Source organism: Mus caroli, chromosome 7 (assembly GCF_900094665.2).
Source record: "Mus caroli chromosome 7, CAROLI_EIJ_v1.1, whole genome shotgun sequence".
NCBI lineage: Eukaryota > Metazoa > Chordata > Mammalia > Rodentia > Muridae > Mus > Mus caroli.
In genome coordinates this window covers 109430396-109445685 of record NC_034576.1, presented here as the reverse complement: position 1 = coordinate 109445685, position 15290 = coordinate 109430396, and the positions used below count along the sequence as shown (strand labels likewise).

The following is a 15290-nucleotide window of genomic DNA, read 5'->3' as shown; positions in this document are numbered from 1 at the left end:
ACAACATTTTATCGACAAATGGTGCAGGTCAAACTGGATGTCTGTATGTAGAAGAATGCAAATTTATCCCCACAGAACACTCTGCACAAGACTCAACTCAAAATGGGCCAAAGATCTCAACATAAAATCAGATACACTGTCATACAAGTCTTTCACTTGCTTGGTTAGAGTTACATTAAGATATTTTATATTATTTGTGGCTATTGTGAAGGGTGTTTCCCCAATTTCTTTTTCAGCCAGTTAATCATTTGTACAAAGGAGGGCTCCTGATTTTTTGAGTTGATTTTGTACCCATCCACTTTACTGAAGGTGTTTATCAGCTGTAGAAGTTCTCTGGTAGAATTCTTGAGGTCATTTATGTGTACTATCATATCTGTGAACAGAGATACTTTGACTTCCTTTCCAATTTGTGTCCCCTTGATCTCCTTTAGTTCTCTCTTGTTGCTCTAGCTAGAAATTTAAGTACTATATTGAATAGATGTGGAGAGAGTGGGAGTCCTGAATATGAATGAGTAGGTCTCTGCATTGATATCTGTTTCATGTGCCTTTTCTTGGGATCTTTTACTTCTGGTTTGCTTTGTCCTGTTCAAAAGTGTTAGCTTTTGTTTTATTATATGTTTTTTCTTCAAGCCTATTTGTTTTCAAATGAGAAAAGGGGATGGATTTGGAGATAGGGGAGGTAGGGAGAAACCAGAGTAGTAGAGGCAGGGAAAACCACAATCAAGATATATAATGTAAAAAATGTTTTCAGTAAAAGGAAGAATACTTTTCTAAAATCAATCAGCCTTGACTATAACCCAACTATACTTCCCGTTTTTCAGGATTTATTATTCCTAGCTCTGCCACTTTCTAATTAGAAACATTTAGAAAGGCAACCCATCGTTCCAACTTTCAGTCTACCCTTCTCCAAAGAAATGACATCAGCAACATCTTCAGAGGACTGTCATGTGGATCAAAATGTAGCATATGCTTCACGTGTCACCCAGCATACAACAGGCATGTGTGCATAAATCTTTCTTTGTCCTTTTCTCCCCAACTCCCGTCATATGACAGAGTTCAGTCTTGAATAAACATTGTGGTTACAACCCTATTAGCAGGTATTACTCTTGAAGTGCACTCAACTGGAATATACTGCCATCTTCTCCTATGCCATTCTGATAAAGTAAAACCCACATATAAGCACTGTGGGTCTGTTACTACCTCAAACATTTTATGAAGCTATTTCTCAACACCACAATTTTCTCAGTAATTTCAGATTTAAATATCAGAAAAAGCCTTTTGCATCCTTGATTATGAGTTTCAATGACTCAAGTGTTTCTGGTATTTTCACTGTAGGCTTGATTTCACTTGAAATCACTCAAGCTTTTAACCTTCAACCCCTATTAATCCATTTCCTACTAATATCTTAAATGAATTGATGGGCCCCATGTCTTTCCAGTGTAATAGCTATTCAAATCCTGCTAAATCCTAGTGCCCTGAGGGCCCTCCCTTACCTAGTAACCAACTTGGCCCCTTTCTTTTTTGAAAATTAAAACATGGATCTTACTTTGTGCTATAAAACTTAATTTTATGTGTATGAGTGTTCTGTCTATCTAGAGTCACAGGCAGTTGTTAGCTGACATGTAGGTATTGGAAATTGAACTTGGGTCCTATGGAAGAGCAACTGATCCATCCCTCTTAGTCCTATTTTTTAGACAGGGTTTCTCTGTGTAACAGTCCTGTCTGTCCTGGAACTTGCTCTGTAGACCAGGCTGGCCTTGAACGCAAACTCACCCGCCTCTGCCTCCTGAGGCTCACCCAACCACTGCCATGTGGGGCATATAACTTCAAATATAAAATGTCCGAAAACATGATATCCAAAATATATATAGAACAGGATATTATATATGGGCAAACCAAATTTTTAAAAAAGTAAAAATAAACCCAACTGAAAAGTGGCATATAGAGCTAAATAGAATTCTCAACAGACTAATCTGTAGTGGCTGAGAAACACTTAAATGTTCAGCATCTTTAGTCATCAGGAAAATGTAATCAAAACAACTCCGTGTTCTTGCACACTTCAGAATGGCTAAGATAAAAAACTCAAAGGACAGTTCATGCTTGTGTGGATGTGGAGCAAGGGGGACATTCCTCCATTCCTGCTGGGAGTAAAAACTTAGAACCACCACTTTGGAAGTCAATTTGGCAGGTTCTTGGATAATTGGGAATAGGTCTACCTCAAGTCCCAGCTGTACTAGTGGGTATATAACCAAAAGATGCTGTGTTGTGGTAACAACAACACTGGCTCAACTACGTTCATAGCAGCTTTACTTGTAATAGCCAGAAACAGGACACAATCCAGATGTCCCTCAACCAAAGAATGAATAAAGAAATGTGGTTCATTACAAAATGGAATAATAAGCTATTAAAAACAATATTATGGAATTTTCAGGTAAATGGATGGAACTAGAAAAGATCATCCTGACTGAGGTAACCCATCAGAAAGACAAACATGATATGTACTCACAATAAATATATATTAGTCAAAGAACAGGACAACCATCTCCAGACCCAAAGAAGCTAAGAAACAAGGGCCCAATGGGAGATGCTTGAATCTCACTGAGAAGAGGAAATAAAATAAATATTGGGGTGGATGGAGGGAGGGAACTGGGTAGGAGAGGGATTGATAGAACTGGAATTGGTGGTGGTGGGGGCATCTCTGGGAAGAGCTAGAAATCTAGGACAATGGAAACTGTAAGGGTTGTGTGACCCTAGCTAAGACTCCTAGCACTAGGGGATATGGAACCTGAAATGGTCATCTCCTATAACTAGGCAAGACTTGCAATGTTGTGATGGGGACACCCACCATGCCACAAAACCTTAGACTCACAATTTTTCCTTCCTACAAGGTGTACAGTGATAAAGGAGCAGGAATGGCCAATGACTGGCCCACTTTGAGACTCATGCCATGAGAGAACACCCAACCTGACACTATTAATGATATTCTGCTATACTTGTAGGCAGAAGCCTAACATGATTGCTGTCTGAGAAGCTTCACCTAGCAGTGGACAGAAACAGATGCAGAGACTCACAGTCAAATATTAGGCAGAGAATCTTGTGAAGAGGGGGGAGGAAGAATGGTAGGAGCCAGAGGGGTCAAGGACACCACAAGAAAACTTACAGAATCAACACTAACCAGAGCCCATAGGGGCTCACTGAGCCTGAACCACCAACCTGAAGGTATGCATGGGATGGACTTAGGACCCCTATACATATGTAACAGATGTGAAGCTTTGTCTTCATATAGACCCCTAACATGAGCAGGGGCTGTCTCTGACTGCTGACTGCTGTCTTTGTCAGGGTTTCTATTCCTGGACAAAACATGACCAAGAAGCAAGTTGGAGAGGAAAGGGTTTATTCAGCTTACACTTCCAGGTTGCTGTTCATCACCAAGGAAGTCAGGACTGGAACTGAAGCAGGTCAGGAAGCAGGAGCTGATGCAGAGGCTTACTGGCTTGCTTCCCCTGGCTTGCTCAGCTTGCTTTCTTATAAAAAGCAAGACTACCAGCCCAGGGATGTTACCACCTTCAAGGGGCCCTCCCCGCTTGATCACTAATTAAGAAAATGTCTTGCAGCTGGATCTCATGGAGGCATTTCCTCATCTGAAGCTCCTTTCTCTGTGATAACTCCATCTTGTGTCAAGTTGACACACAAANCCAGCCAGTACACCTGCCTTTGGATCTCTTTCCATAACTGAACTGCCTTGTCTAGCCTCAAGAGGAGAAGATGCACATATTCTTACTGCATCTTGAGATGCCAAGGTGGGTTGATATCTATGGGAGGCCTCCCCTTTTCTAAGGAGAAAGGGAGGAGAGATGGTTAGAAGGAAGGTGAGAGGGAGGGACTGGGAGAACAGGAGGGAGGGGAAGCTTTGATTGTGAGGGAAATTAAATTAAGAAAAAACCATTTGCTATATTTGGGATTATACTATAATATTGTTGCTAAGAATGTAACTAGTCTAATTGCATCTTCTTGTGCCAAGTTTGGCTGATATCACTGTGAAGCCTGATCTTTTTCTTGAAGACAAACAGAAGCTGTGGGTTTGGGGGAGAAAGGGGATAAAGGGAGATGGGAGGGGCAGCTACTGTTGGGATGAGAGAATAATAATGAAGAGATGTTCTACTCATTTGAATTTGTATTCAGCATGAGCACTTTTTTTGTAGCCTTCTCCACTGCCTTGATTCCACAAGAGACAGATCTTGTAAGAGGTACCAAATTCAACTTTCTCTAAAATTTCTTTTTGACATTTCACAATTCTCCCTCTATTCTTGGTAATGGTATTGGAAAGAAACAAATGGAAGTCAATACATACAGACAGAAGAACTTACATGGAAGATATACAATCCCAGAGTTACATAGCAAATCTGTACGTCACTGTTCAGAACAAGAATTTTAGTTTTTTTTTTAAATAACATTATAGAAATATTCCTAGTTAAGGATGAACATGACAAAAATAAGCCTCTTATTTATGTATACAAGTATGTGTGCATGGGGAATGAGGAAACAAAGGGAAACTGTATTTCCCCAGGGATTAAAGAATCTGATCAAGGAAAATGAGACAACATTGTCAGCTTCCTGCCATCATTGCACCAGGACCACTCACCTCTGTTTTTTGTAACTAGGTGAGTGAGCTCTCCACCCTTTTCTGTAGCTTATGCCTCCACCATGAGTTGAGTCAACAGAAACTGTCTCCAATGTGACTCACTGATGATTCCACCCACATCACCTTGGTTTCTAGGTCCTTCCATTAGCATTTAAACACATGAAAATCTAACTCTAACAAACATCCCCTTTCTTCCACAAGCCCTCCATCTTCCAAGTCAGAACCTCTTCAGGGTCCTTCTCCAAACATCACCTCCTATTTTGCCCCCTCAATTTACTGCCAACAAAGGTTGGGTAGTTTTTGCCAACAAGATTCCATACTGTGACAGGAAATCTTGAATTCAACCATCTACCAGTAAGCAAAAGAAGAAGTTATCATTGTAAAAAGATAGTATCTAGACAGAGCTCCCAGTAGCCAAACGAAGGAGTAAACTCAAAATTAAAGTTAACAGCTATAAGTCTATGTTGGTATAAGTTACTGAATACATAGTGCAAAAGAAACAAATTTCTCCTCAGAAGAGAAACTTCATTTTTTTTATGGCATTACCTCCCTCCCCGAGGAGGGAGATATTAACCCTACCTGATCTACACACACCTTGACTGTTTAGCTGTTCACCCCACCCCCACCCCCAGGAGACTATGTGGGGAAGCTGAGTTAAGTACTAAGTGAGAAATTTCAAGTTAGTGTCAGTCATAAATCAATGAGGATAGCAGAGTACTACTACTGGCTCAACAACTTGTTATGCCCTATTCATTTGATAGCCCTGGGAAGATCACTCATGTTCGTTCTCTCTCTCTCTCTCTCTCTCTCTCTCTCTCTCTCCCAACCAAAGATGAGTGTGGATCTTGTGGAGAGGGGAGGGAGGAACTAGGAAGAATAGGAGAGTGTAATTAAGAGAAAAAATAAAAAAGAAGCACTGTGATATTCCTCTTGTATCCCTTAATCCCAAACTAACCATGGAGAAAATATCATAAAAATCCAAATTTTAGGACATGCTACAAAATAACTTTCTCAAAAAGGCCATTAGAATACAGGAAAGGCTGAGATTCCATTGCAGATTAGAAGAGACTAAAGCCAAGTTACAATCATCTAATATCTTTGATAGAATCTGGACATAGAAAAACTAACACTTGGAAAAAGTTAGGGAGACACAAATTTAAGTGCACCTCAGTTGTTGGAGTCAAATCTCCTTAGGGCAGATATGCAACAGGAATGAAAAGATGCTAAGAACTGGGAAATGAGAGGAATGCCAGAACGCTCAGTAATTAAAAACAAATTCTAGTCCTTTCAGTCTGGGCCAGTACCCGGAGCAGACCTTGGGCACGAACTCCGCAGCCAGTCCCACAACATCCAGAGAAAGATCCACTCCCAAGTGCTTTAACATGCCTAGGATCATAGGATCAGAGTGAGGAGGACACAACATCTGTCCCAACACCAGGAGTAACTGGGACCAGTGGGAATCAGGCACCCAGGAATTCCACCCAAGCAGTGGCACAAGTTCCTTCCCATCTCAGCCAGTGCTCTGAGCAGACCTTGGGCAAGAGCTTCGCAGCCAGACCCACACCACCCAGAAGAAGCTCCACTCCCAGGCATTCTAACATGCCTAGAACCACAGGATCCCAGGATCTTGGTCATACCAGATCTCAGGGTCCCAGAGGCAGCTTGATTCCCAGGAGCTCTGACACACCCAGGACCTCAGGATCACAGGATCCCAGAATCCCAGAATCACAGAGACAGCTGAACTCTGAGGAGTTCTGTCACAACCAGGATCACAAGAAGGATATAGCTCCAGTTAGATATAGTGAGGGCAGGTAGTACTAGAAGTAATCAGATGGTGGGAGGCAAGGGCAAAAACATANGCAACAGAAATCAAGGTTACTTGGCATCATCAGAACCCAGTTCTCCCAACATAGCAAGTCCCAGATACATCATCACACCAGAAAATCAAGATTTGGATCTAAAATCCCTTCTCATGATGGTGATAGTGGACTTTAAGTTAACTTCCTTTAAGAAATACAGGAGAACACAGGTAAACACATAGATGCCCTTAAAGAGGAAACACAAAAATCCCTTAAAGAATTACCGGAAAACACAATCAAACAGGCGAAGGAAATGAACAAAACCATCCAAGATCTAAAAATGGAAATAGAAACAATAAAGAAATCACAAAGGGAGACAACCCTGGAGTTAGAAAACCTAGGGAAGAGATCAGGATTCCAACATGCAAGTATCCTCAACAGAGTACAAGAGATAGAAGAGAGAATCTCAGGTGTAGAACATACCATAGAAAACATCGACACAACAAAGAAAATTCAAAATGCAAAAAGCTCCTAACCCAAAATATCCAGGAAATCCAGTACACAATTAAAACACCAAACCTAAGGATAATAGGCATAGAAGAGAGCAAGATTCCCAACTCAAAGGGCCAGAAAACATCTTCAACAAAATTAGAGAAAATCAACAAGATAGATAAATCCATAGCCAGACTAACTAGAGGGCACAGAGACAGTATCCTAATTAATAAAATCAGAAATGAAAAGGGAGACATAATGAAATATATCTTAAAATAATTATTCTGTTTGTTGAATATTAACAGTTGAAAATATTAAAATCATGCTCTACAAAGAAAACTTCCAAAGTGAAACTTTAGTTATAGACATGTATCATCAGAAAAATGTCAGAAGTATGTATGCAAGAATAATACACAGGAACAACAATAGCACCATGTAATTTCCGGATAAACATCTAAGAAAGCTTATTTATGACAGAATCAGTTTTAAAATTACTCAACACCAAACCAAACCAAAATCCCAGTAGTTATTGAAACCAGGGCCTTTCAAAATGCTAGGCAGGTGCCGTGTGTGTGTGTGTGTGTGTGTGTGTGTGTGTGTGTGTATAAAATCAAAGTATAGGACTTGCAACAAGCCACCAAGATGAAACTCGTAATGAGTGAAAGCAGTCAAGTCCAACAGAATTAAAAAATGGGCATAAGCCCATTTTAAAACATCAACACAAAGAAAATCACACCAGCTGTCACTGTTTTATAATGCATTATATTTTAAATGGGCTAGAGGGGAGTCAGTCCATGAGGCCTTGATGAGAAGTAGGGAGGGGGCGTGCAGATGGCTTCTGCAGTTCTCAGGTGCTGGCACTTTATCCATTTACTTGGCCATGACTTACAGGGGTCATCTCTTGTTAATAATCAGCTAGCAAATGACACATGTTCCATAAGCACTTCTGTAATTCTACCACACTAAATTCTCTTTAAAAAGCTTTATAGCACCAGAAAGGCTTGAAGCAAACAAGTCAAGGTATCAGGAAAACAAATCTGAGCAAGGGACAGAGTTATTACACACAAGCAGGTGACAGAAAATGCTCAAACTCTAAAATCCCAGAAGATGCCAAAAACCAATGCAAACCAGTAGGTACCAGTTCTCAACTATCAAAATGGTTTTTAAAAATCCCTAAAAACAGTAACATGTGATAAGAAATGAAGCAGATAATCTAGCATAAATGTTAATTGCCATAGTCTTAGAAAGATGAGTGCTCCAAACTACTGACTTTAAAAATGTGACTTTTCAATCAATATCTTTCTTAGAAATTTATTCAATGCAATGAGCGCTACATAGTTTTTTTTTTTTAAATAAAATAAATGCATTAAATGCATATGGTCTTACTTGATTTTTGGTTTTGGTTGGTTGTTTGGGACAATTTGGGACAGGGTTTGTGTTGCCATGGTTGTACTGGAAATAGCTCTGTTGACCTGGCCTTAATTCACGTACTTTTGTTTCCCGAGTGTTGGTGTGTGCCACCACCGCTCGGCTATTCTTGATTTTTTTTAACTCATTATAACGGCATAACCAAGCAGCAGTATGGTAAAGGGGGCAATGCCTGTTGGTCCCAAAGAGATAATGAATGTGTGCCATAATAAACCTGTGAGGAGCATAACCATTGGTAACCCTGAAAGGAGAGCAATTCTGGTCACTGCTGGTATTGGTGTGAGTGTGAGTGCCTAAGCTTCGAATCATGGCTTTCTATAATTTTGATAGAGAGGCATCCTGACAGCATGTAGGACCAGGACCGCCAATTTCTGAGGAGGCTTATTTTGCTAACAGTAAGAAAAATCGGGAGGCATCAGACTAAAGGACCATACATGCACCTGGCCCATGAACAGAGGAGGGGGTGGCGTGGGTCCTCCAGGACTGCGGAGAAGGAATATATACCATTTTAATTCAGGGCCTCAGACTAGGAGCTACTATTGAGTTACCTCAATGCAAAGACCACTAAATAGGAGTAAACCCCAGATTTAGGTAACCATCCCACCTTGACCCCAATTGCCTGCAGACCCTCATACAACAGTTGCATATTCCTGCAGGATCCTACTAAAGCTGAAGGTGTTGGGCTTTTCTCCATCCTCAGGTGCAGGCCACGTCCCTTTTCTAGTTTGCATGCACATGCGAGCATTAAAAGGATTCCCACTGAACCCTTACTAGTCTAAGAGCAGGCAAAATACATGTCCAAGAAGCTCCTTCCATACCTCTGGTCTGGGACGATGTTAGAGATGAAAGTTAAGTCCTTGTGTTGAGAAACGAGTCAAACACCTGCCCGAGAAGCCTCCACGGGTGGGTTCGCTGAGAAAGGGGCTCACTCTTTAGCTTTTAAGACCTCTCTGCTGTTACCGCCTTTGGGCGGAGCAGGCTTTCCAGCAGGGATTGGTGGGCTGGTTCACCTCAACTGGTCTAGCAAGTCTCTCTTCCGATTGGCTGTCTGGGTAAGCTCTCTCTGGGACCAATTCTTGTTAGATCCAGTACCTACCCAGGAAGCAATACCTGTGCTCAGCACAAGTGTAGGGCCATAAGCATTTACTGGACTACGAAGTTTGAATTATATTACAATGAAATATTTTTCGTTTTTGCTTTGTCACCGAATAAACAATTTTTCTTTTCAACTGTAGCTGTTCTCTTCCTGCCTTTCCAATTTGGTACCGTGTGTCTCTCCTCAGTTCATAAGATCCATAACTTTCTGCAGCTCTTATGTTAATCTTCAGTTAGTTGCAATTTCTGATATGTTTGCCTATGATTGCTTTGTTAAAGCAACTTCACAAGTGTTTATTATCCTTTTTTAAAAAGTAATTTTTATTTAATTACACCTGAGATGTTGCCCCTCCTCCCGACCCCTCTCCCAGATTTCTCTACCCCATCTCCCCTCCCCTTCGCTTCTGAGAGGGTGCTCTCCCACACAAGTGTTTCTTATAAGCAAAAAGATGGAATCTCCTGCCTCACCCACTCTGTTCCTGTCCTTATGTAGGAAAACCCTATAATTTCATAGTTAACAAAGTTTGTTATATTCTCGATGTAACATTAGGGTTTTTATTTTACCTTGTGGCTTTCTGTTTTTTTTGGGGGGTGGGCTTTCCCATTCTTTTTGGGGGTGGAGTGTGTTTTGGGATTGTTGATTGAGTACAGTCCTTTCTTTTTCTCCACAGTTATAAGACCTGATTTATGTGGACTGATTTCCTACAGGTTTTCAAATTTCCTACAGGTTCCATCCCCATGACAGGTGCTTACATTTGGCTGATGGGCAGCAACAGGTTTATCGTGATATTCTGTTATGTTGATCAGAGTTTTAGCTTTTTCAATTGCAAACAGGAAAACAAATGTCTTTCCCTCTCTTTTTTTTCTAACTTAACTTTTTTTTTTTTTTGGACTGAGAGCTTATTTTCCCTTTACCCTTAGAATGTAGAAATTATAACTGATATATCAGGTGTGCCTTTACTCATTAATCTGTACAAGAATCCAGTTAGTTCCTTAGATCTTTGGAAATTTTACATTTAAATAAAAAAATACAAGCAAGAGAAAGTTCTGTTTCTTTCATACCTCCTATCATAAGCCCATTTTTCTCCTGTGGAATTGGAATTTCTGCGGCTGTATACAAGACCTCTGAGACCCATTCTTCTAGCAAGTTCTTTCTCTCTCTCTCTTTCTTCCACTCCATCTTTTCTCTTTCTATGCTTTGAAATGTGATTTAAACTTTACTTTTCATTTACTTATTATGTATGTTTTTGTGCCACAGTGCACATGTGGAGATCGGGGAGAGTTGGTTGTCAAGTCTACTATATGGACTCTGGGCTCAAAGTCAGGTCTTCAGGCTTGACCACAGATGTGTTTACCCAACAAAGCATCTTACCAGCCCTAGGGTATGACTTCACCCAAGTAATGTTCCTTATCTTTGGGGTCAAAACTAATTATCTTCTCCAACCCAACTACTAAAATGTTCAGGAAGCTACATAGAATTTAACTCCCCAAAGCTTTGTCTACTCAATCCTTTAATATTTTCACTTTATCCTCTGCCTGTTAGCAGTTTTGTTGACTCAGATGCACATTCTATTTGTTTCTCTGACAAACAGCTTTTCATGGGGATTTATTTTTACTAGTTAGTTGAGGCTCAGGTCTGGTTAACTGAATATGGCCGCTGCGGTTCTACACCTGTGGAAACACACAGCAAAGTCTCATCCTCTTTGGTTATCCAGTGGGAGTGTGGTGCCCACTGCAGTTCTGCAAGGACACCTGGGAGAGCCTCTTCATTTTCTCCTTAAATTGTTCAGATTGAGCACAAGGTGAGTTAGCCTACACTTTTCACCTGCTTCTTCATCTTGTGGGATTCAAGGAACCAAGTAAGTTTTTATGGGGCTCCTAGGCATCAGGAATGCCATCAGGAATATATAAGCCATGGGGTACTGTATTCAATCAATTCATTTCTCCCCAATAATTACAGAAGAGAGAAATGAGACCCAAGGGCCAGGTTTTATTTTTTTGTATTTATTTTTATTTTTGATTTTAGAAAAACATTTCTGCTCTCACACCTGGGCTCTTTTCTGCTCTTCTCCACATATTCTCTAACTCGGTGCTCAGAGCCCAGGAATGCTCTCTATAAACCTCAGGTCCCTGGTTTAGAAGCTGACCGCTAGAATCACGGAGTGCAGGAGCTCATTGAAGTAGCTCTTCCCTAGGCTGTCCTTCACATTGTGCACACATCTTTACTAGAGAGCCTTTGGCTATTTTGGTAACTGATCTTGAGAGACAGGTGGCTTATTCACTTTTTTTTTTTTTTAAAGATGAAAAATGTCTATTCCAGCTCCCCACCCCCCAGGTTTTTTTTCCAACTTTGGTGCAGGGAAGACATCATCAGTCTTATAGATGGGTGCTCTTAATTGGCAGTCCATTCTTTGAAGCAAAACCCCAGATCCTCTCAAAATGAATTTAAATGCTCAAAAGCCATATCCCCTAACACAAAGCATATATTCTTAACAAGTGAGAACGTACTCATCTAATGTTGCTGATAGTATCTGATGTTTCTATTTGATGTGGCAGGAATGCTGAAAATCAGTTACACTATGTTCCTTTATTTTTTAAAAATCAAGATTAGTATTTCACAGATTGGAAGCAGAGTGGTAGAACAGCCCAACTTAGTGTTTGTTATTGGCTATGTCACCACATTCAGGGATGAAATGATTTATACATAAAAAACAATCTTGGCAATGAGAAGAATAAGGTGAAAGGTTAAAAATACGTCACCAAGTCTGTGATGTCATTTCTGTCTTATAACAAAAAGTGAGATGCTATGCATATATTGTCTCTAAATGTAGATCAGGGAGAGGTCCCACACAGTGATTTCCAGATATGACCTTGGTTATCTAAGAGTTTCAGGCATCCAGAGTGTGCAGGGATAGAGACTCTGTATCACTCACCCTGCTGTACATTTGTCTGGATAACATATAATACACTTCTTGTGTGAAAGAGACAAGTTTAGGTATTTTAATTGTACAAACTATTATTACCACTATTGCATGTATGCGTGTATTGTGTCAGAGGGCAACTTAGTAGGAATCAGTTCTCTCCATCTACCATGTGGGTCCCCAAAACAGGACTCAGGTCATCGGGCACTCTTGCCTGAGCAACCATCTTGTAAGCCCCTAACTAACCTTTTAATTTTAACAAGCTTGTGAATTTGGTACTGTTAGCATGGATGTTAGTGTTGTGGCTATTCACCTGGCACAAAAAGCTTAAGTGAGTCAGCTGAGGTCACTTCAATAATAGGATTCAGAATCCAAGAGATCAGTGTCTTTTACTGACTACCCTAACCAAAGCTCCTTTGCCTACAGAAATGTTTGGCTACTGCTGATTGTGTCCAAGTTTAAGGCAGAGCTTAGAAAGAATAGAAAACATTTTATGACTACATTTCCAACTGTGGAAACAAGCAAAGGACATTTAGCAACATTTTGTTTTCAGACTCCATTTAATCATGGGGAGATACTAAATTCAAACTCCCAGGACTAGGGGAGCTGAGGACTTCCCAATAACGGAACAGCCTGTATTATAAGGAAACAGTTGTCTGACTACAGAAATCTCAAGCATAATTTCTCCATAATGTTGGCAGGGTCAAACTAAGTTCAGGTTTGACCTATCCCTAACCTGATGGGTAAAAATTCCCTTGCCAGAATGATTTCCAGAGTGGTTGTACCAGCTTGCTATCCCACCAAAAATGGAGGAGTGTTCCTCTTTCTCCACATCCTCGCCAGCATCTTCTGTCACCTGAATTTTTGAACTTAGCCATTCTGGCTGGTGTGAGGTGAAATCTCAGGGTTATTTTGATTTGCATTTCCCTGATGATTAAGGATGTAGCACATTTTTGCTGGTGCTTCTCAGCCATTTGGTATTCCTCAGTTGAGAATTCTTTGTTTAGCTCTGTACCCCATTTTTTAAATAGGGTTATTTGATTTTCTGGAGTCCACCTTCTTGAGTTCTTTATATATATTGGATATTAGTCCCGAATCGGATTTAGGATTGGTAAAGATTCTTTCCCATTCTGTTGGTTACCTTTTTGTCTTATTGAGAGTGTCTTCCCTTACAGAAGCTTTGCAATTTTACGAGGGCCCATTTGTCGATTCTCAATCTTACAGCACACGCAATTGCTGTTCTATTCAGGAATTTTTTTCCTGTGCCCATATCTTCAAGGTTTTTTCCCACTTTCTCCTCTATAAGTTTCAGTGTCTCTGGTTTTATGTGGAGTTCCTTGATCCACTTATACTTGAGCTTTATACAAGGAGATAAGTATGGATCAATTAGCATTCTTCTACATGATAACCGCCAGTTGTGCCAGCACCATTTGTTGAAAATGCTGTCTTTTTTTCACTGGATGGTTTTAGCTCCTTTGTCAAAGATCAAGTGACCATAGGTGTGTGAGTTCATTACTGGGTTTTCAATTCTATTCCATTGATCTATCTGTCTGTAGCTGTACCAGTACTATGCAGTTTTGATCACAATTGCTCTGTAGTACAGCTTGAAGTCAGGCATGGTGATTAGACCATAGGTTCTTTTATTATTGAGAACAGTTTTTCTATCCTAGGTTTTTTGTTATTCCAGATGAATTTACAAATTGCCCTTTCTAACTCGGTGAAGAATTGAGTTGGAATTTTGATGGGATTATATTGAATCTGTAGATTGCTTTCAGCAAGATAGCCATTTTTACTATATTATTCCTGCCAATCTGAGAGCATGGGAGTGCTTTCCATTTTCTGAGATCTTTGATTTCTTTTTTCAGAGACTTGAAGTTCTTATCATACAGATCTTTCACTTCCTTAGTTAGAGTCACACCAAGGTATTTTATATTATTTGTGACTATTGTGAGGGGTGTTGTTTCCCTACTTTCCTTCTCAGCCTGTTTATCCTTTGTGTAGAGAAAGGCCACTGATTTGTTTGAGATAATTTTATATTCAGCTACTGCACTGAAGCTGTTTATCAGGTTTAGCAGTTCTCTGGTGGAAATTTTAGGCTCACTTATATATACTATCATATCATCTGCAAATAGTGATATTTTAATTTTTTTTCTTTCCAATTTGTATCCCCTTGATCTCCTTTTGTTGTCTGATTGCGCTGGCTAAGACTTGGAGTACTATATTGAATAGGTAGGGAGAAAATGGGCAGCCTTGTCTAGTGCCTGATTTTAGTGGGATTGCTTCAAGTTTCTCTCCATTTTAGTTTGATGTTGGCTATTGATTTGCTGTAGATTGCTTTTATCATGTTTAGGTATGGACCTTGAATTCCTGATCTTTCCAAGACTTTTATCATGAAGGGGTGTTGGATTGTGTCAAATGCTTTCTCAGCATCTAATGAGATGATCATGTGGTTTTTGTCTTTGAGTTTGTTTATATTGTGGATTACATTGATGGATTTCTATATATTAAGCCATCCCTGCATCATTCCTGGGATGAAGCCTACTTGATCATGATGGATGATCATATTTTGATGTGTTCTTGGATTCAGTTAGCGAGAATTTTATTGTGTATTTTTGTTTTGATATTCATAGGAGAACACTTACTGAAAAGAAAATTAATGGCTCACCTCTAAGATCAACAACTGACAAATGGGAACTCATGAAACTGAAAGTCTTCTGTAAGGGAAAGGATACAGCCAATAGGACAAAATGGCAGCCTATAGATTGGGAAAAGATTTTTACCAACCCTATATCTAACAGAGGGGCAATATCCAAAATATATAAAGAACTCCAGAGTTTAGACACCAACAAACCAAATAACCCAATTAAAAATAGGATACAGAGCTAAACAGAATTCTCAACAGAGGAATCTCGA

General features: G+C 40.0%; 1 protein-coding gene across 1 annotated transcript in view; it reads right to left on the bottom strand.

Annotated features, from left to right (window-relative positions):
* Nlrp14 (NLR family pyrin domain containing 14) overlaps positions 1 to 9275 on the bottom strand; it is a 32063-nt gene extending 22788 nt beyond the window's left edge. Inside the window, exon 1 of the mRNA XM_021167896.1 lies at positions 9180 to 9275. The gene's annotated coding sequence lies outside the window, so the exon portion shown is untranslated. The remainder of the gene's footprint in view (positions 1 to 9179) is intronic.
* Between the last annotated feature and the right edge of the window lie 6015 nt (positions 9276 to 15290).